Source organism: Mobula birostris, unplaced genomic scaffold (assembly GCF_030028105.1).
Source record: "Mobula birostris isolate sMobBir1 unplaced genomic scaffold, sMobBir1.hap1 scaffold_804, whole genome shotgun sequence".
NCBI lineage: Eukaryota > Metazoa > Chordata > Chondrichthyes > Myliobatiformes > Myliobatidae > Mobula > Mobula birostris.
The window spans coordinates 120,344-142,841 of NW_027278521.1; the positions used below are offsets into that span (position 1 = coordinate 120,344).

Sequence of the window (22,498 nt, forward strand, 5' to 3'; positions counted from 1 at the left end):
TGTCTCTGCTCTGATAGACTCTTTTCTTACTGAGTTGTTCTGACTGACTGCTTTGACTGTGCATCTGACTGACTGCTTTGACTCTGTTCTGACTAAGCTGCTTTAACTTAACTACTCTGACTGACTCTGCTCTGATTGATCTGCTGTGACTGACTAACTCTGATTAACTCTGCCCTGACTGATCTGTTCTCACCGAATCTGCTCTAGCTGGCTCTGCTGTGACTGACACACACAAACTGCTGGAGGAACTCAGCAGGTCAGGCAGTATCTATGGAAAAAAGTGCAGTCGACGTTTTGGGCTGAAACCATTTTTTTTCAGGTGCTGCCTGGCCTGCTGAGTTCCTCCAACACTTTGTGTGTGTTGCTCAGGTTTCCAGCATCTGCAGATCTTCTCTTGTCTGCAGTGACCGATCCTGCTCTGACTGACTCTACTCTTACTGCCACTGCTCTGACTGACTCTACTCTGACTGTCTCTGTTCTGACTGACTCTACTCTGACTGCCACTGCGCTGACTTTCTCTGCTCTGACTGACTGTACTCTGACTGAATCTACTCTGACTGAATCTACTCTGACTGACTCTGCTCATTGACTGTGCTCTGACTGACTCTACTCTGACTGAATCTGCTCTGTGTGACTCTGCTTTGTCTGAATCTACTCTGACAGACTCTGCTCTGACTGATTCTTCTCTGAGTTAATTTGTTTTGTCTGAATCAGCTCTGACTGACGCTGCTTTGTCTGAATCTGCTCTGACTGACTCAGCACTGACTGACTGCTCTGACTCGGCATCTTTCAATCTTGCTATGACTGCCTCTGCTCTGTGTATCTCTGCTCTGACTGATTCTGCGCTGAATGACTTTGCACTGACTGATTCTGCTCCAACAGCCTCTGCTCCGACTGAGTCACAATCACGGACTGCTCTGACTGACTTCTCACCTCACTGAATCTGCTCTGACTGATTCTGTTCTGATGGATTCTGCTCTGACTGACCATGCCCTGACTTACTCTGCTCTACCTGACTCTTCTCTGACTGATTCTGCTCTGACTGACTCTGTTCTGACTGACTCCGCTCTGACTGATTCTGTTCTACCTGACTCTGACTGAAACTGCTCTGTGTGACTCTGCTCTGACTGACTCTGCTCTGACTGATTCTTCTCTGAGTTAATCTGCTTTGTCTGAATCTGCTCTGACTGACTCTGCTCTGACTGACTCTGCGCTGACTGACGCTGTTCTAACTGACTCTGCTCTGACTGATTATGCTCTGACTGACTCTGCTCTGATTTACTCTGCTTTATCTGATTCAGCTCTGACTGACTCTGCACTGACTGACTGCTCTGACTCGGCATCTTTCATTCTTGCTATGACTGTCTCTGCTCTGTGTATCTCTGCTCTGACTGATTCTGCGCTGAATGACTTTGCACTGACTAATTCTGCTCCGACAGACTCTGCTCCGACTGAGTCACAATCACTGACTGCTCTGACTGACTTCTTACCTCACTGAATCTCCTCTGACTGACCCTGCTCTAACTGACTCTGCTCTGACTGATTCTGCTCTGACTGACACTGTTCTGACTGACTGCGCTCTGATTGACTCTGCTCTGACTGATTCTGCACTGACTGACCCTGCCCTGACTGACTTTGCTCTGACTGATTCTGCTCTAACTGACCCTACTCTGACTCACTCTCCTCTGACTGACTCTGCTCTGACTGACTCTGCTCTGAATGACTCTGCTCTGACTGATTCTGCTCTGACTGACTTTGTTCTGACTGACTCCACTCTGACTGACCCTGTTCTGACTGACCCCGCTCTGAGTGACTCTGCTCTGACTGACTCTGCTCTAATTGAATCTGCTCTGACTGACTCTGCTCTGACTGTTTCTGCTCTGACTGACTCTGTTCTGACTGACTCCGCTCTGACTGACTCTGCTCTGACTGACTCTCCTCTCACTGATTCTGCTCTGACTGACCCTGCTCTGACTGATTCTGCTCTGACTCACTCTGCTCTGAGTTACTCTGCTTTGTCTGATTCAGCTCTGACTGACTCAGCACTGACTGACTGCTCTGACTCAGCATCTTTCATTCTTGCTATGACTGCCTCTGCTGTGTGTATCTCTGCTCTGACTGATTCTGCGCTGAATCTCTTTGCACTGACTGATTCACTTCTGACAGGCTCTGCTCCAACTGAGTCGCAATCACTGACTGCTCTGACTGACTTCTCACCTCACTGAATCTGCTCTGACTGCCTGTGCTATCTCTGAATGTGCACTGACTGACACTGTCCAAGCTGGGCTGCTCTGTCCTATTTGGCTCTGACTGACTTATCTATGACTGTACTGCTCTGACTGTCTCTTCTCTGACAAATTCTTTTCTTACTGAGTTCTTCTGACTGGCTGTTCTGACTGTTCATCTTTGTCTGCTTTGACTCTGTTCTGACTAAGCTGCTCTGACTGACTTTGGTCTGAGTGTCTCTGCTTTGATTGATCTGCTGTGACTGACCCATTTCTGACTGACTCTTCTCTGACTGTACTGCTCTGACTGTCTCTTCTCTGATAGACTCTTCTTACTGAGTTGTTCTGACTGACTGCTTTGACTGTGCATCTGACTGACTGCTTTGACTCTGTTCTGACTAAGCTGCTTTAACTTAGCTACTCTGACTGACTCTGCTCTGAATGATCTGCTGTAACTGACTCACTCTGATTAGCTCTGCCCTGACTGATCTGTTCTCACCGAATCTGCTCTAGCTGGCTCTGCTGTGACTGACACACACAAACTGCTGGAGGAACTCAACAGGCCAGGCAGTATCTATGGCAAAAAGTGCAGTCGACATTTTGGGCTGAAACCGTTTTTCCTCAGGTGCTGCCTGGCCTGCTGAGTTCCTCCAACATTTTGTGTGCATTGCTCAGATTTCCAGCATTTGCAGATCTTCTCTTGTCTGCTGTGACCGACCCTGCTCTGACTGACTCTACTCTTACTGCCACTGCTCTGACTGACTCTGCTCTGACTGTCTCTGTTCTGACTGACTCTGCTCTCACTGAATCTGCTCTGACTGACTCTACTCTGACTGCCACTGCTCTGACTGACTCTGCTCTGACTGACTGTGCTCTGACTGAATCTACTCTGACTGACTCTGTTCTGACTGACTCTGCTCTGACTGCCTCTACTCTGACTGAATCTGCTCTGTGTGACTCTGCTCTGACTGTCTCGGCTCTGACTGTCTCGGCTCTGACTGACTCTGCTCTGAGTTGCTCTGCTTGTCTGAATCTACTCTGACAGACTCTGCTCTGACTGACACTGCTCCGTGTGACTCTGCTCTAACTGTCTCTGCTCTGACTGCTTCTGCTCTGACCGATGCCACTCTGACTGAATCTGTTCTGTGTGACTCTGCTCTGACTGTCTCTGCTCTGGCTGCCTCTGCTCTGGCTGCCTCTGCTCTGTCTGACTCTGCTCTGAGTTACTCTGCTTGGTCTGAATCTACTCTGACAGACTCTGCTCTGACTGACTCTGATCTGACTGACTCCGTTCTGACTGACTCTGCTCTTACTCACCCTGTTCTAACTGACTCTGCTCTGACAGATTCTGCTCTGAATGACTGCTCTGACTCAGCATCTTTCATTCTTGCTATGACTGACTCTGCTCTGTGTATCTCGGCTCTGTCTGATTCTGCGCTGAATGACTTTGCACTGACTGATTCTGCTCCGACAGCCTCTAATCCAACTGCGTCACAATCAATGCCTGCTCTGACTGACTTCTCACCTCACTGAATCTGCGCTGACGGATTCTGCTCTGACTGACCCTCCCCTGACTGACACTGCCCTGACTGACACTGCTCTACCTGACTCTGCTCTACCTGACTCTGCTCTGATTGATTCTGCTCTGACTGACTCTGCTCTGACTGTCCCTGCTCTAACTGCCTCTGCTCTGATAGACTCTGCTCTGAGTTACTCTACTTTGTCTGAATCTACTCTGACAGACTCTGCTCTGACTGACTTTGCTCCCACTAAATCTGCTCTGACTGACTCTGCTCTGACTGACTCTGCGCTGACTGACGCTGTTCTGACTGACTCTGCTCTGACTGATTATGCTCTGACTGACTCTGCTCTGATTTACTCTGCTTTGTCTTATTCAGCTCTGACAGACTCAGCACCGACTGACTGCTCTAACTTGGCATCTTTCATTCTTGCTATGACTGACTCTGCTCTGTGTATCTCTGCTCTGACTGATTCTGCGCTGAATGACTTTGTACTGACTAATTCTGCTCCGACCAGCTCTGCTCCGACTGAGTCACAATCACTGACTGCTCTGACTGACTTCTCAACTCACCGAATCTTTGCTGACTGATTCTGCTCTAACTGACTCTGCTCTGACTGATTCTGCTCTGACTGACACTGTTCTGACTGACTGCGCTCTGACTGACTCTGCTCTGACTGATTCTGCACTGACTGACCCTGCCCTGACTGACTTTGCTCTGACTGATTCTGCTCTAACTGACCCTACTCTGACTCACTCTCCTCTGACTGACTCTGCTCTGACTGATTCTGCACTGACTGACCCTGCCCTGACTGACTTTGCTCTGACTGATTCTGCTCTAACTGACCCTACTCTGACTCACTCTCCTCTGACTGACTCTGCTCTGACTGACTCTGCTCTGAATGACTCTGCTCTGACTGATTCTGCTCTGACTGACTTTGTTCTGACTGACTCCACTCTGACTGACTCTGCTCTGACTGACCCTGTTCTGACTGACCCCGCTCTGAGTGACTCTGCTCTGACTGACTCTGCTCTAATTGAATCTGCTCTGACTGACTCTGCTCTGACTGTTTCTGCTCTGACTGACTCTGTTCTGACTGACTCCGCTCTGACTGACTCTGCTCTGACTGACTCTCCTCTCACTGATTCTGCTCTGACTGACCCTGCTCTGACTGATTCTGCTCTGACTCACTCTGCTCTGAGTTACTCTGCTTTGTCTGATTCAGCTCTGACTGACTCAGCACTGACTGACTGCTCTGACTCAGCATCTTTCATTCTTGCTATGACTGCCTCTGCTGTGTGTATCTCTGCTCTGACTGATTCTGCGCTGAATCTCTTTGCACTGACTGATTCACTTCTGACAGGCTCTGCTCCGACTGAGTCGCAATCACTGACTGCTCTGACTGACTTCTCACCTCACTGAATCTGCTCTGACTGCCTGTGCTATCTCTGAATGTGCACTGACTGACACTGTCCAAGCTGGGCTGCTCTGTCCTATTCGGCTCTGACTGTCTTATCTATGACTGTACTGCTCTGACTGTCTCTGCTCTGACAAATTCTTTTCTTACTGAGTTCTTCTGACTGGCTGTTCTGACTGTTCATCTTTGTCTGCTTTGACTCTGTTCTGACTAAGCTGCTCTGACTGACTTTGGTCTGAGTGTCTCTGCTTTGATTGATCTGCTGTGACTGACCCATTTCTGACTGACTCTTCTCTGACTGTACTGCTCTGACTGTCTCTTCTCTGATAGACTCTTCTTACTGAGTTGTTCTGACTGACTGCTTTGACTGTGCATCTGACTGACTGCTTTGACTCTGTTCTGACTAAGCTGCTTTAACTTAGCTACTCTGACTGACTCTGCTCTGAATGATCTGCTGTAACTGACTCACTCTGATTAGCTCTGCCCTGACTGATCTGTTCTCACCGAATCTGCTCTAGCTGGCTCTGCTGTGACTGACACACACAAACTGCTGGAGGAACTCAACAGGCCAGGCAGTATCTATGGCAAAAAGTGCAGTCGACATTTTGGGCTGAAACCGTTTTTCCTCAGGTGCTGCCTGGCCTGCTGAGTTCCTCCAACATTTTGTGTGCATTGCTCAGATTTCCAGCATTTGCAGATCTTCTCTTGTCTGCTGTGACCGACCCTGCTCTGACTGACTCTACTCTTACTGCCACTGCTCTGACTGACTCTGCTCTGACTGTCTCTGTTCTGACTGACTCTGCTCTCACTGAATCTGCTCTGACTGACTCTACTCTGACTGCCACTGCTCTGACTGACTCTGCTCTGACTGACTGTGCTCTGACTGAATCTACTCTGACTGACTCTGTTCTGACTGACTCTGCTCTGACTGCCTCTACTCTGACTGAATCTGCTCTGTGTGACTCTGCTCTGACTGTCTCGGCTCTGACTGTCTCGGCTCTGACTGACTCTGCTCTGAGTTGCTCTGCTTGTCTGAATCTACTCTGACAGACTCTGCTCTGACTGACACTGCTCCGTGTGACTCTGCTCTAACTGTCTCTGCTCTGACTGCTTCTGCTCTGACCGATGCCACTCTGACTGAATCTGTTCTGTGTGACTCTGCTCTGACTGTCTCTGCTCTGGCTGCCTCTGCTCTGGCTGCCTCTGCTCTGTCTGACTCTGCTCTGAGTTACTCTGCTTGGTCTGAATCTACTCTGACAGACTCTGCTCTGACTGACTCTGATCTGACTGACTCCGTTCTGACTGACTCTGCTCTTACTCACCCTGTTCTAACTGACTCTGCTCTGACAGATTCTGCTCTGAATGACTGCTCTGACTCAGCATCTTTCATTCTTGCTATGACTGACTCTGCTCTGTGTATCTCGGCTCTGTCTGATTCTGCGCTGAATGACTTTGCACTGACTGATTCTGCTCCGACAGCCTCTAATCCAACTGCGTCACAATCAATGCCTGCTCTGACTGACTTCTCACCTCACTGAATCTGCGCTGACGGATTCTGCTCTGACTGACCCTCCCCTGACTGACACTGCCCTGACTGACACTGCTCTACCTGACTCTGCTCTACCTGACTCTGCTCTGATTGATTCTGCTCTGACTGACTCTGCTCTGACTGTCCCTGCTCTAACTGCCTCTGCTCTGATAGACTCTGCTCTGAGTTACTCTACTTTGTCTGAATCTACTCTGACAGACTCTGCTCTGACTGACTTTGCTCCCACTAAATCTGCTCTGACTGACTCTGCTCTGACTGACTCTGCGCTGACTGACGCTGTTCTGACTGACTCTGCTCTGACTGATTATGCTCTGACTGACTCTGCTCTGATTTACTCTGCTTTGTCTTATTCAGCTCTGACAGACTCAGCACCGACTGACTGCTCTAACTTGGCATCTTTCATTCTTGCTATGACTGACTCTGCTCTGTGTATCTCTGCTCTGACTGATTCTGCGCTGAATGACTTTGTACTGACTAATTCTGCTCCGACCAGCTCTGCTCCGACTGAGTCACAATCACTGACTGCTCTGACTGACTTCTCAACTCACCGAATCTTTGCTGACTGATTCTGCTCTAACTGACTCTGCTCTGACTGACCCTGCTCTAACTGACTCTGCTCTGACTGATTTTGCTCTGACTGACACTGTTCTGACTGACTGCGCTCTGACTAACTTTGCTCTGACTGATTCTATTCTAACTGACCCTACTCTGACTGACTCTGCTCTGACTGACTCTGCTCTGAATGACTCTGTTCTGACTGATTCTGCTCTCCTTTGATTGATCTGCTGTGACTGACCCTTTTCTGACTGACTCTTCTCTGACCGCACTCCTCTAGTGGTCTCTGCGTTGATAGACTCTTTACTTACTGAGTTGTTCTGACTGACTGCTTTAACTGTGCATCTGTCTGACTGCTTTGATTCTGTTTTGACTAAGCTGCTTTAACTTAGCTACTCTGACTGACTCTGCTCTGATTGATCTGCTGTGACTGACTCACTATGATTAACTCTGCCCTGACTGAGCTGCTCTCACCGAATCTGCTCTAGCTGGCTCTGCTGTGACTGACACACACAAACTGCTGGAGAAACTCAGCAGGCCAGGCATCAGTCCAGCATCTGCAGATCTTCTCTTGTCTACTGTGACTGACCCTGCTCTGACTGACTCTACTCTTACTGCCACTGCTCTGACTGACTCTACTCTGACTGTCTCTGTTCTGACTGACTCTGCTCATTGACTCTGCTCTGACTGAATCTGCTCTGACCGACTGTGCTCTGACTGATTCTGCTCTGACTGACTCTACTCTGACAGAATTTGCTCTCTGTGACTCTGCTCTGACTGTCTCTGCTCTGACTGACTCTGTTCTGAGTTGCTCTGCATTGTCTGAATCTACTCTGACAGACTCTGCTCTGACTGACTCTGATCTGACTGACTCTGCTCTGAATGACTCTGCCCTGACTGATTCTGCTCTGACTGACTTTGTTCTGACTGACACTGTTCTGACTGACTCCACTCTGAGTTACTCTGCTCTGACTGACCCTGCTGTGACTGACTCTGCTCTGAGTTACTCTGCTTGGTCTGAATCTACTCAGACTGACTCCGTTCTGACTGACTCTGCTCATACTCACCCTGTTCTAACTGACTCTGCTCTGACAGATTCTGCTCTGACTGACTCTGCTCTGACTGACTGCTCTGACTCAGCATCTTTCATTCTTGCCATGACTGACTCTGCTCTGTGTATCTCTGCTCTGTCTGATTCTGCGCTGACTGACTGTGCTCTGACTGATTCTGCTCTGACTGACTCTACTCTGACAGAATCTGCTCTCTGTGACTCTGCTCTGACTGTCTCTGCTCTGACTGACTCTGTTCTGAGTTGCTCTGCATTGTCTGAATCTACTCTGACAGACTCTGCCCTGACTGATTCTGATCTGACTGACTTTGTTCTGACTGACTCTCCTCTGACTGATTCTGCTCTGACTGACTTTGTTCTGACTGACACTGTTCTGACTGACTCCGCTCTGAGTGACTCTGCTCTGACTGACCCTGCTCTGACTGACTCTGCTCTGAGTTACTCTGCTTGGTCTGAATCTACTCTGACAGAATCTGCTCTGACTGACTCTACTCAGACTGACTCCGTTCTGACTGACTCTGCTCATACTCACCCTGTTCTAACTGACTCTGCTCTGACAGATTCTGCTCTGACTGACTCTGCTCTGACTGACTGCTCTGACTCAGCATCTTTCATTCTTGCCATGACTGACTCTGCTCTGTGTATCTCTGCCCTGTCTGATTCTGCGCTGAATGACTTTGCACTGACTGATTCTGCTCCGACAGCCTCTGATCCGACTGCGTCACAATCAATGCCTGCTCTGACTGACTTCTCACCTCACTGAATCTGCTCTGACTGACTCTTCTCTGAGTGACTCTGCTCTGACTGACTCTGCTCTAACTGATGCTGCTCTGACTGACTCTGCTCTGACTGACTCTGCTTTGACTGACTCTGCCCTGAATGACTCTGCTCTGACTGATTCTGTCTGACTGACACTGTTCTGACTAACTTTGCTCTAACTGAATCTCCTCTGACTGATTCTGCTCTAACTGACTCTGTTCTGACTGACTCTACTCTCACTGACTCTGCTCTGACTGACCCTGCTCTGTCTGACTCAGCTCTGACTGACTCTGCTCTGACTGATTCTGCTCTGACTGACTCTGCTCTGACTGACTCTGCTCTGACTGACACTGCTCTAGTTGGCTCTGCTGTGACTGACACACACAAATTGCTGGAGGAACACAGCAGGCCAGGCAGCATCTACGGAAAAAAGTACAGTCGATGTTTTGGGCTGAAACCTTTTTCCCATAGGTGCTGCCCGGCCTGCTGAGTTCCTCCATCATTTTGTGTGTGTTGCTCGGATTTACAGCATCTGCAGATCTTCTCTTGTCTGCTGTGACTGATCCCGCTCTGACTAACTCTTCCCTGATTGGGATGGCCTGGATCATCTCTGACTGATTCTCTCTGACTCACTCTGCCCTGCTGACTCTGCTCATTGACTCTGCCCTGACTGAATCTGCTCTCACTGGCTCTGATCTGACTGACTCTGCTCTGACTGACTCTACTCTGCTCTGACTGACTCTACTCTCTCTCTGCGCTGACTGACACTGCTCTGACTGACTCTACTGTGACTGAATCTGCTCTGTTTGACTCTGCTCTGACTGTCTCTGCTCTGACTGCCTCTGCTCTGACTGACTCTACTCTGACTGAATCTGCTCTGTGTGACTCTTCTCTGACTTACTCTGTTCTGACTGACACTGTTCTGACTGACTTTGCTATGAGTGACTCTGCTCTGACTGACTCGGCTCTGACTGATTCTGCTCTAACTGCCTCTGCTCTGACTGACTCTGCTATGAGTGACTCTGCTCTGACTGACTCTGATCTGACTGGCTCTGCTCTGAGTTACTCTGCTTTGCCTGATTCAGCTCTGACTGACTCTGCACTGACTGACTGCACTGACTCGGCATCTTTCATTCTTGCTATGACTGACTCTGCTCTGTGTATCTCTGCTCTGACTGGTTCTGCGCTGAATAACTTTGCACTGACTGATTCTGCTACTACAGGCTCTGCTCCGAATGAGTCACAATCACTGTCTGCTCTGACTGACTTCTCACCTCACTGAATCTGCTCTGACTGACTATGCTCTGTCTGAATGTGCACTCACTGACTCTGTCCAAGCTGGGCTGCTCTGTCCTACTCTGCTCTGACTGACTTATCTCTGACTGTACTGCTCTGACTGTCTCTGCCCTGACAAAATCTTTTCTTACTGAGTTGTTCTGACTGACTGCTCTGACTGTGCAGCTCTGACTGCTTTGACTCTGTTCTGAATAAGCTGCTCTGACTGACTTTGGTCTGACTGTCTCTCCTTTGATTGATCTGCTGTGACTGACCCTTTTCTGATTGATTCTTCTCTGACTGTACTCCTCTAGCTGTCTCTGCTCTGATAGAATCTTTTCTTACTGAGCTGTTCTGACTGAATGATTTGACTGTGCATCTGACTGACTGCTTTGACTCTGTTCTGACTAAGCTGCTTTAACTTAGCTACTCTGACTGACTCTGCTCTGACTGGTACTGCTCTGACTGACTCTGCTTAGCTGGCTCTGCTGTGACTGACACACACAGACTGCTGGAGAAACTCAGCAGGCCAGGCAGCATCTACGGAAAAAAGTACAGTCGACGTTTTGGGCTGAAACCTTTTTTCCATAGGTGCTGCCTGGCCTGCTGAGTTCCTCCAACATTTTGTGTGTGTTGCTCGGAGTTCCAGCATCTGCAGATCCTCTCTTGTCTGCTGTGACAGACCCTGCTCTGACTGAATCTTCCCTGATTGGGATGGCCTGGCTCATCTCTGACTGACTCTCTCAGACTGACGCTGCTCTGACTGTCTCTGCTCATTGACTCTGCCCTGACTGAATCTGCTCTGACTGACTCTACTCTGACTGACTCTGTTCTGACTGACTCTGCTCATTGACTCTGCTCGGACTGACTCTACTCTGTCTCTGCTCTGACTGATACTGCTCTGACTGACTCTACTATGACTGAATCTGCTATGTGTGACTCTGCTCTGACTGTCTCTGCTCTGACTGCCTCTGCTCTGACTGACACTACTCTGACTGAATCTGCTCTGTGTGACTCTTCTCTGACTGACTCTGATCTAACTGATTCGCTCTGACTGATTCTGCTCTGACTGACACTATTCTGACTGACTCTGCTCTGAATGACTCTGCTCTGACTGAATCTGCTCTGAATGACTCTGCTCTGGCTGATTCTGTTCTGACTGACTCTGCTCTAACTGCCTCTGCTCTGACTGACTCTGCTCTGACTGGTACTGCTCTGACTGACTCTGCTTAGCTGGCTCTGCTGTGACTGACACACACAAACTGCTGGAGGAACTCAGCAGGCCAGGCAGCATCTACGGAAAAAAGTACAGTCGACGTTTTGGGCTGAAACCTTTTTTCCATAGGTGTTGCCTGGCCTGCTGAGTTCCTCCAACATTTTGTGTGTGTTGCTCAGATTTCCAGCATCTGCAGATCCTCTCTTGTCTGCTGTGACAGACCCTGCTCTGACTGACTCTACTCTTATTGCCACTGCTCTGACTGACTCTACTCTGACTGTCTCTGTTCTGACTGACTCTGCTCATTGACTCTGCCCTAACTGAATCTGCTCTCACTGGCTCTGCTCTGAGTAGATCTACTCTGACTGATTCTGTTCTGACTGACTCTGCTCTGACAGACTCGCTCTGACTGACTCTGCTCTGACTGACTCTACTCTGATTGACTCTATTCTGACTGATTCTGCCCTGACTGAATCTGCTCTGACTGGCTCTGCCCTGACTGAATCTGCTCTGACTGACTCCACTCTGACTGCCTCTGCTCTGACTGACTCTGCTCTGAGTTACTCTGCTTGCTCTGAATCTACTCTGACAGACTCTGCTCTGACTGACTCTGATCTGACTGACTCAGTTCTGACTGAGTCTGCTCTTACTCACCCTGTTCTAACTGACTCTGCTCTGACAGATTCTGCTTTGGCTAACCCTACTCTGACTGACTCTGCTTTGACTGACTTTGCCCTGAATGACTCTGCTCTGACTGATTCTGTCTGACTGACACTGTTCTGACTAACTTCGCTCTGACTGACTCTCCTCCGACTGATTCTGCTCTAACTGTCTCTGCTCTGACTGAGTCTGTTCTGACTGACCCTGCTCTGAGTGACTCAGCTCTGACTGATTCTGTTCTAACTGACACTGCTTTAACTAACCCTACACTGACTGACTCTGCTCTCACTGACTCTGCTTTGACTGACTCTGCCCTGAATGACTCTGCTCTGATTGATTCTGTCTGACTGACACTGTTCTGACTAACTTCGCTCTGACTGACTCTCCTCCGACTGATTCTGCTCTAACTGACTCTGTTCTGACTGACTCTACTCTGACTGACTCTGCTCTGATTGACTCTGCTCTGACTGATTCTGCTCTGACTGACCCTGCTCTGAGTGACTCAGCTCTGAGTGACTCTGCTCTGACTGACTCTGCTCTGACTGACTCTGCTCTGACTGACTCTGTTCTAACTGACCCTGCTCTGACTGACTCTGCTCTGACTGACTCTGCTCTAGCTGGCTCTGCTGTGACTGACACACACAAACGGCTGGAGGAACTCAGCAGGCCAGGCAGCATCTAAGGAAAAAAGTACATTTTTGGCTGAAACCTTTTTTTCCATAGGTGTGTGTTGCTCGGAGTTCCAGCATCTGCTAATCCTCTCTTGTCTGCTGTGACTGACCCTGCTCTGACTCACTCTTCCCCGATTGGGATGGCCTGGCTCATCTCTGACTGACTCTCTCTGACTGATGCTGCTCTGACTGTCTCTGCTCATTGACTCTGCCCTGACTGAATCTGCTCTGAATGACTCTACTCTGACTGAATCTGCTCTGTGTGACTCTTGTCTGATTGACTCTGATCTGACTGACTCGGCTCTGACTGATTCTGTTCTGACTGACACTGTTCTGACTGACTCTGCTCTGAGTGACGCTGCTCTGACTGAATCTGCTTTGAATGACTCTGCTCTAACTGCCTCTGCTCTGACTGACTCTGCTCTGACCCACTCTGTTCTGACAGACTGCTGTGACTGAGACTTCTTTGAATGACTCTGCTCTGACTGACTCTGACCTGACTGACTCTGCTCTGACTGACTCTGACCTGACTGACTCTGCTCTGAGTTACTCTGCTTTGCCTGGTTCAGCTCTGACTGACTCTGCACTGACTGACTCAGCACTGACTGACTGCTCTGACTCGGCATCTTTCATTCTTGCTATGACTGACTCTGCTCTGTGTATCTCTGCTCTGACTGATTCTGCGCTGAATGACTTTGCACTGACTGATTCTGCTACTACAGGCTCTGCTCCGACTGATTCATGATCACTGTCTGCTCTGACTGACTTCTCACCTCACTGAATCTGCTCTGACTGACTGTGCTCTGTCTGAATGTGCACTCACTGACTCTGTCCAAACTGGGCTGATTCTGCTCTCCTTTGATTAATCTGCTGTGACTGACCCTTTTCTGACTGACTCTTCTCTGACTGCACTCCTCTAGCTGTCCCTGCTCTGATAGAATCTTTTCTTTCTGAGCTGTTCTGACTGACAGCTTTGACTCTGTTCTGACTAAGCTGCTTTAACTTAGCTACTCTGACTGACTCTGCTCTGACTGACCATGCTCTGAATGACTCTGCTCTGACTGACTCTGCTCTGACTGACTCTGCTCCAGCTGGCTCTGCTGTGACTGACACACACAAACTGCTGGAGGAACTCAGCAGGCCAGGCAGCATCTACGGAAAAAAGCACAGTCAACGTTTTGGGCTGAAACATTTTTTCCATAGGTGCTGCCTGGCCTGCTGAGTTCCTCCAACATTTTGTGTGTGTTGCTCGGATTTCCAGCATCTGCAGATCTTCTCTTCTCTGCTGTGACTGACCCTGCTTTGACTGACTCTTCCCTGATTGGGATGGCCTGGCTCATCTCTGACTGACTCCCTTTGACTGACGCTGCTCTGACTGTCTCTGTTCTGACTGACTCTACTCTGACAGAATCTGCTCTGTGTGACTCTGCTCTGACTGTCTCTGCTCTGACTGACTCTGCTCTGAGTTGCTCTGCTTTGTCTGAATCTACTCTGACAGACTCTGCTCTGACTGACTCTGATCTGACTGACTCTGCTCTGAATGGCTCTGCTCTGACTGATTCTGCTCTGACTGACTCTGTTCTGACTGACTCTGCTCTGACTGACTCTGCTCTGACTGACTCTGTTCTGACTGACCCTGTTCTAACCGACTCTGCTCTAACTGATTCTGCTCTGACTGACTCTGCTCTGAGTTACTCTGCTTTGTCTGATTCAGCTCTGACTGACTCAGCACTGACTGACTGCTCTGACTCTGCATCTTTCATTCTTGCTATGACTGACTCTGCTCTGTGTATCTCTGCTCTGACTGATTCAGTGCTGAATGACTTTGCACCAACTGATTCTGCTCTGACAGCCTCTGCTCCAACTTAGTCACAATCACTGACTGCCCTGACTGAATCTGCTCTGACTGACTCTGCTCTGTCTGACTCTACTCTGACTGCCTCTGCTCTGACTGCCTCTGCTGTGACTGACTCTGCTCTAACTGACCCTACTCTGACTGACTCAGCACTGACTGACTGCTCTGACTCGGCATCTTTCATTCTTGCTATGACTGCCTCTGCTCTGACTGATTCTGCGCTGAATGACTTTGCACTGACTAATTCTGCTCCGACAGCCTCTAGTCTGACTGAGTCACAATCACTGACTGCTCTGACTGACTTCTCACCTCACTGAATCTGCTCTGACTAATTCTGCGCTGACTGACTCTTCTCTGAGTGACTTTGCTCTGACTGACTCTGCTTTGACTGACTCTGCCCTGAATGACTCTGCTCTGACTGATTCTGTCTAACACTTTTCTGACTAACTTCGCTCTGACTGACTCTCCTCCAACTGATTCTGCTCTAACTATCTCTGCTCTGACTGATTCTGCTCTGACTGACTCTACCCTGACTGATTCTGTTCTAACTGACACTGCTCTAACTAACCCTATGCTGACTGACTCTGCTCTCACTGACTCTGCTTTGACTGACTCTGCCCTGAATGACTCTGCTCTGATTGATTCTGTCTGACTGACACTGTTCTGACTAACTTCGCTCTGACTGACTCTCCTCCGACTGATTCTGCTCTAACTGACTCTGTTCTGACTGACTCTACTCTGACTGACTCTGCTCTGACTGACTCTGCTCTGACTGATTCTGCTCTGACTGACTCTGCTCTGAGTGACTCAGCTCTGAGTGACTCTGCTCTGACTGACTCTGCTCTGACTGACTCTGTCCTAACTGACTCTGTCCTAACTGACCCTGCTCTGACTGACTCTGCTCTGACTGATTCTGCTCTAGCTAGCTCTGCTGTGACTGACACACACAAACGGCTGGAGGAACTCAGCAGGCCAGGCAGCATCTATGGAAAAAAGTACAGTCGACATTTTGGGCTGAAACCTTTTTTGCATAGGTGCTGCCTGGCCTGCTGAGTTCCTCCAACATTTTGTGTGTGTTGCTCGGAGTTCCAGCATCTGCAAATCCTCTCTTGTCTGCTGTGACTGACCCTGCTCTGACTCACTCTTCCCTGATTGGGACGGCCTGGCTCATCTCTGACTGACTCTCTCTGACTGACGCTGCTCTGACTGACTCTGCTCATTGACTCTGTCCTGACTGAATCTGCTCTAACTGACTCTACTCTGACTGAATCTGCTCTGTGTGACTCTTCTCTGATTGACTCTGATCTGACTGACTCTGCTCTGAGTGACACTGCTCTGACTGAATCTGCTCTGAATGATTCTGCTCTAACTGCCTCTGCTCTGACTGACTCTGCTCTGACCCACTCTGTTCTGACAGACTGCTGTGACTGACACTTCTTTGAATGACTCTGCTCTGACTGACTCTGCTCTAACTGAATCTGCTCTGACTGATTCTGCTCTGACTGACTCTGCTCTGACTGACCCTGCTCTGACTGAATCTGCTCTGACTGACCCTGCTCTGACTGACCCTGCTCTGACTGAATCTGCTCTGACTGACTCTGCTCTAACTGACTCTGCTCTGACTGACTCTGCTCTGACTGATTCTGTGCTGAATGACTTTGCACTGATTGATTCTGCTCTGACAGGCTCTGCTCCGACTGAGTCACAATCACTTACTGCTCTGACTGACTTCTCACCTCACTGAATCTGCACTGACTGATTCTGCTCTGTTGGCTCTGATCTGACTGACTGTGCTCTGAGTTACTTTGCTTTGTCCGATTCAGCTCTGACTGAGTCTGCACTGACTGACTGCTCTGACTCGGCATCTTTCATTCTTGCTATGACTGACTCTGCTCTGTGTATCTCTGCTCTGACTGATACTGCGCTGAATGACTTTGCACTGACTAATCCTGCTCCGACAGGCTCTGCTCCGACTGAGTCACAATCACTGACTGCTCCGACTGACTTCTCACCTCACTGAATCTGCTCTGACTGACTGTGCTCTGTCTGAATGTGCACAGACTGACTCTGTCCCAGCTGGGCTGTTCTGTCGTACTCTGCTCTGACTGACTTATCTCTGATTGTACTGGTCTGACTGCCTCTGCTCTGACAAACTCTTTTCTTACTGAGTTGTTCTGACTAACTGCTCTGACTGTGCATCTCTGACTGTTTTGACTCTGTTTTAACTAAGCTGGTCTGACTGTCTCTGCTTTGATTGATCTGCTGTGACTGACCCTTTTCTGATTGACTCTTCTCTGACTGTACTCCGCTAACTGTCTCTGCTCTGATAGACTCTTTTCTTACTGAGTTGTTCTGACTGACTGCTTTGATTCTGGTCTGACTAAGCTGCTTTAACTTAGCTGCCCTGACTGACTCTGCTGTGATTGATCTGCTGTGACTGACTCAATCTGATTAACTCTGACCTGACTAAGATGTTCTCACCGAATCTGCTCTAGCCGGCTCTGCTTGACTGACACACACAAACTGCTGGAGGAACTCAGCAGGCCAGGCAGCATCTATGGAAAAAAGTACAGTCGACATTTTGGGCTGAAACCCTTTTTCCATAGGTGCTGCCTGGCCTGCTGAGTTCCTCCAACATTTTGTGTGTGTTGCTCAGATTTCCAGCATCTGCAGAGCTTCTCTTGTCTGCTGTGACTGACCCTGCTCTGACTGACTCTTCCCTGATTGGGATGGCCTGGCTCATCTCTGACTGACTCTCTCTGACTGACTCTCTCTGATTGACTCTCTCTGACTGACTCATCTCTGACTGACTCTCTCTGACTGATTCATATCTGACTGTACTGCTCCTACTGTCTCTCTCTGACAAACTCTTTTCTGACTGAGTTGTACTGACTCTGCTCTGAATAACTCATCTCTGACTGACTCTGGTCAACAGCACCCTGAATAAATGTGCTCAATGGTGGTGAGGGCTTTACCCGTGATGGACTGAGCCATATCCACTATCTTTTTGTCAGATTTTCTGCAGGTATTTCCAGACCAGGCCATGATACAGCCGTCAATATCCTCTCCACCGCACATCCATCGAAGTTTGTCAAAGTTTTAGATGTCATGCCCAATCATCACAAGTTTCTGAGGAAGTAGAACCACTACTGTGCTTTCCTCATAATTGCACTTACTTGCTGGGCCCAGGAAAGGTCGTCTGAAATAACAACACTGAGGAGTTTAAAGTTACTGACCCGCCCCAATTCCAATTCCCCCTATCAGGACTGGCTCATGGACTCCCTCCTCCTGAAGTCAATAATCAGCTCCTGGGTCTTTCTGACATTGAGTGAGAGGTTGTTGTTGTGACACCACTCAGCCAGATTTTCAATCTCCCTCCTATATGCTGATTCGTCACCATCTTTGATTTGGCCAACAACAGTGGTGTCATCAGCAAACTTGAATATGGCATTGGAGCTGAGCTTAGCCCCACAGCCATAAGTAATAAGTGAGTAGAGCAGGGGGTTAAGCACAGAGTCTTTTGGTGCACCTGTGTTGATGGAGATAGTGGAGGAGATGTTGTTGCCAATCTGCACTGATTAGGGTCACCAAGTGAGGAAATCAGGGATCCAATTGAGCAAGGAGGTATTGAGGCCAAGGTCTTGAAGTTTAGCAATTAGTTTTGAGGGGAAGATAGTGCTGAATGCCAAGCTGTAGTCAAAAAAGGATTTCCTGATGTATGCACCTTTGCTGTCCAGATGCTCTAGGGTTGAGAGAAGAGCCAATGAAATGAGATCTGCTGTGGACCTGTTGTTTCGGTAGGCAAATTGGAGTGGATCCAAGTCACTTCTCAGGCAAGAGTTGAAATATTTCATCACCAATCTCTCAAAACACTTCATCACCATGGTTGTAAGTGCCACTGGATGATAGTCACTGAGGTATGTTACCACGTTCTTCTTAGGTGCCAATATAATTGGAGTCTGCTTGAAGTGAGTGAGTGCCTCAGACTACTGAAGCGAGAGGTTTAAGGATGTCAGTGAACACACCAGCCATTTGATCAGCTCAGGTCTTTAGTGCTCACCAGATATGCTATCGGAGCCGGGTGCTTTTCACAGGCTCACCTTCCTGAAGGATGCTCTCACATCAGCTTCGGAGACTGAAAACACAGGGTCATCCGGGGCTGAGGGAGTTCATGATGGCTCCTCCAGGTTTTCAAGGTCAAAGCAAGCATAGAAGGCATTGAGCTCATCTGGAAGCAAAGTCCTGTTGTCATCGACATCATCTGATTTCACTTTGTAAGAGGTGAAAGCATTCAAGCCCTACCACAACTGTCAAGCATTCATTATTGATTCAAGTTTAGTTTGGAATTGCCACTTTAACCATGTGATGGCTTTCTGGAAATCTTACCTGAACCATGTAACTGTCTTGGTCGCCAGACCTGAATGCCTCTGATCTGGCCCTCAGCAGATTACTGTAGGAGAAGTCACTCATTCACAATACTGCCATCAAGCAGCACGTAGCAGGTCACACACACACACACACACACACACACACACACACACAAATTGGAAAGCAAACATCTGCAGATGTAGAAAATCTGAAGTAAAAATGTAGAATGCCAGAAAAGCTCAGCAGGTCAGACAGCAACTGTGGAGGGAGAAACTCATTAAACATTTTGGCCTGATGAGAAATCCTGGCACTAACTCAGAGATAACACTCAATTGACCTTCCAGCAAGCCTGTCCATGCACCAAGTGTCTAGTACTCTGAGTCCCATCAATGTCCTTATCTGCACATCAACAGCAGATCCCCCATCCTCCTGGACTATTTTTGCACACCTCCCCAACCCTGTGTGCACATCACTTGAACCCAATATGTCACCTCAAGCTGGTAGATCTGGGTATTATCAGGCAAATATTTCAAGTTCACCTGTTCTAAATTCTCTCTGCTCAGAAATATCAGGAAAATCCCCAGCAAGATGCAACATTCTGATTGTATTCACATATTGGGGAGGGGAGGAGAAGATGGTGGCGCGACGTAGTGCGCGCGGCCGCTCCGAAATGATATTGTATTTGGTAAGTAGCTGCTGTGCACAGTTCTGATTTGATGGAGCCAGACGTGAGAAGCACAGAGGAACACCTGGAGAAACTTCTGAAATGCCTGCTTCGCTGCTGTTGCTACTATGCGATCAAGAATCTCCGGAGAGGAAGGCCTCAAATCCTCGGCTTTGCCTATTGCCTGTTGCTGGGGCCGGGGTTGAAGCACTAGGCAGAGATGGTGCTTGGTGCTCGGTGTTGGAGGGCTGGTCGGAGGCTCCAAGTTTTCAGACGGACTCAAGAGTGGGCTGTCATCGGGTGCTTCCAGGGTGCTGCATCCGCAAGTTTGCGGCGCTGGAGGTTCATGGCAGAGAGAGTTTTCTTCCTTCTACCGTCTGTGTGAGATGATGGGACTTTCAAGAGACTTTGAGACTTTTTTTTACCGTGCCCATGGTCTGTTCTTATCAAATTACAATATTGCTTAGCACTGTTGTAACTATATGTTATAATTAAGTGGTTTTTGTCAGTTTTTTAGTCTTGGTTTGTCTCGTGTTTCTGTGCTATCATTCTGGAGGAACATTGTATCATTTCTTAATACATGCATTACTAAATGACAATAAAAGAGGACTGCGTGTCCTCATAATCTAAAACAAAATCTAAATGCCCAAACCATCAGGCATGGTATGCAGGATCAAGAGGAAGATATTTTCAAAATCCAACTAAAGATAAACCACTTCTACTGGTTATACAGACCTCAGGTCTAACTAAACTGGAGTTGAAGCATTGGGACTCCTCTCCACTACTGTTCCCTCTAAGCTGCGTGGGTGTATGGCCGCGCTTTGACTGAAATGTTCCCATGCACACAGCCTTTGTTGCCATGCAGGTGGAACTTTCTTTTATATAATATTTCATTAAAGTGCTGCACACTTCTCAGGCCGTGTAAAAATTTCCTGCTCAGAACAATCGTTGGTCCATGTAGCTGGAAAAAGAATTATAGAGGGAACGTTGAAGTCCCCACATCCTGTTCTGTGTCATTGGCAAACAAAAATATCTTTAAAGCCATAGACCTTGATACAAAAACCAAACTTGAACAAAAATAGAAAAGACATCTATCCCTGAAGATGAGTGAGTTTGGATCAAGAAAGATTCAAATGCTAATCTTATGTCCGCTGAATAAGTTTCTTTTTCCTTCTGTGCCTTAAGGCGCATCAGTTGGCAACCTTGCCGTTTCTTTAGCATTCGTCTGTTTTCTCATGGGGCCGAGTTGCTAGCTCGATACTCAGCCCAGCATGGATGGAAAGTGTGCAAGGAGCTGGCCAGGTTCGAACCTGAGCCCACTCGCCTCAAAGCCCAGTGCAGATGCCACTACACCACCGGCCGGCTAGCTAGATAGGCTGCTGGCATTGAATCCGGAGGCCCTGAGAACTGATAACATTGCACAGCCCTGTATTCCACCACAGCAGCTCGTATTTTACACTCAGAAGCCACTTTATTGGATACCTCCTGTACCTAGTAAAGTGGCTACACTTGCGGTCTTCTGCTGCTGTATCCCATTCACTTCAAGGTTCGACCTGTTGTGTGTTCAGAGATGCTCTTCTGCACACCACTCTGTAATGCATAATTATTTGTTAGTGATAGAGTGTGGAGTTGGCCCTTCTGGCCCTTCGAGTCACGCTGCTCCAGCAAACCTGATTAACTCTAACCTAACCACTGAACAATATACAATGACCAGTTAACCTACCCAGTACCTCTTTTTCCTCTTTCACCTTATCTCCTTACCTGCTCATCACCTCCCTCTGGTGCATCTACCCCTTTTCTTTCTTCCATGGCCTTCTGCCCTCTCCTGTCATCTTCCCCCTTCTCCAGCCCTGTATCTCTTTCACCAGCCTACTTCTCAGCTCTTTACCTCACCCTTCCCCCTTCTCCTGGTTTCACCTCTCACCTACCACCTTGTACTTCTTCCTCCATTACCCCCCCCCCCCACACCTTCTTACTCTGACTCCTCAACTTTTTTCTCAGTCCTGCTCAAGGGTCTCGGCCCAAAATGTGGACTATACTCTTTTCCAGAGCTGCTACCTGGCCTGCTGAGTGGACAGAATGTTTATGTGTTTGGTCAGAATTATATCTGTGGATTTAGAAACTGTACATTTGCTCAGGGCTGTAATAATTCTGTGTTTGACCAGGACAGCAGTGAATACTGATTCTGACAGATAGATGAAATTGGTATGGACAGACTGAAATAAAAAATAATGATAATACGTACGAGGAGCAGAATTAGGCCTTTTAAACCCTCAAACTTGCTGTGCCTTTTAATCATATCTGATTTGATTAGAAACTCAATTTTGCATTCTCACTTAACAGCAGTAATCTTTCACTTCCTTTCTTAAGTTTGATTTCTGCGACTGTCTGTGAAGTGTTTGTACATTCTCTCCTTGACTGTGTACATTTCCATCAGTTTTCTCCCTCTTTCCAAGGTGTCAGTGGAGTTAAGGGTAGTGAGCTGTGGAGTTGCTATTTTGGTGCCAGAAGCATGGCGATTTTTGCAGGCTGCCCCCAGACAATCCTCACTGATTTGATTTGTCACAAAATGACGCATTTCACTGTGTTCACAAAGAAAACTAATCTTTCTTTTTGAAAAGCATCTATCTGCCCAGGACTGAAAATATTCAAGACTGCTTCAGCCATGATGGGTTGGCGGAGCAAACCCAGTAGG

The 22,498-nt window shown here is 48.3% G+C and overlaps 1 pseudogene; it reads right to left on the reverse strand.

The window, feature by feature from the left end:
* Nucleotides 1-1,679: 1,679 nt before the first annotated feature.
* On the reverse strand, nt 1,680-19,241 carry LOC140193751 (uncharacterized; annotated as a pseudogene).
* Between the last annotated feature and the right edge of the window lie 3,257 nt (nt 19,242-22,498).